General features: G+C 61.3%; 1 protein-coding gene across 1 annotated transcript in view; it reads right to left on the bottom strand.

Moving 5' to 3' along the window:
* Window positions 1–401, bottom strand: part of XPC (XPC complex subunit, DNA damage recognition and repair factor) — a 35,471-nt gene that overhangs the window by 4,800 nt on the left and 30,270 nt on the right. The window lies entirely within an intron of this gene.

Raw genomic sequence — 401 nt, 5'->3', positions numbered from 1 at the left:
GCCAGCCCCAGAGTTAACGGGCACCTGGTGTCCCGCGGGGGGGGGGGATGCATCCACTCACAAATCCCAAACTGAATGGCTTCCCGTGGTGCCTTCCCCCTCCTCCCGCCGTTAGGGCCCAGCAGCCAGGGGCGGGGAAAGGCCCAGCAGCACAGGTGCAAGCCCTCACCCAGGGTCTGGTCTGCTCCTGAATACCAGGGACGGAGAGGGAGGGACGAGCGTCCAGAGAAAGGGTGGGGAAGCCAGAAGACAGACAACTCGGGAGACTACAGTAAGCTGACAAAGTACACAGGTTAGGATGAACGCACAGAGAACAATCGGTTCCACCTGGCTCTGGCTTCGCTCTCCTTCCAGAGCTTAGAGCCACACCCTGCCTCACATTCCAGCTGCTTCCTGCCGAG

This window comes from Lipotes vexillifer, unplaced genomic scaffold (assembly GCF_000442215.2).
Source record: "Lipotes vexillifer unplaced genomic scaffold, Lipotes_vexillifer_v1.1 scaffold2653, whole genome shotgun sequence".
NCBI lineage: Eukaryota > Metazoa > Chordata > Mammalia > Artiodactyla > Lipotidae > Lipotes > Lipotes vexillifer.
Note: the sequence above shows the minus strand (reverse complement) of the source record. Positions and strands in the feature narration are given on the sequence as shown.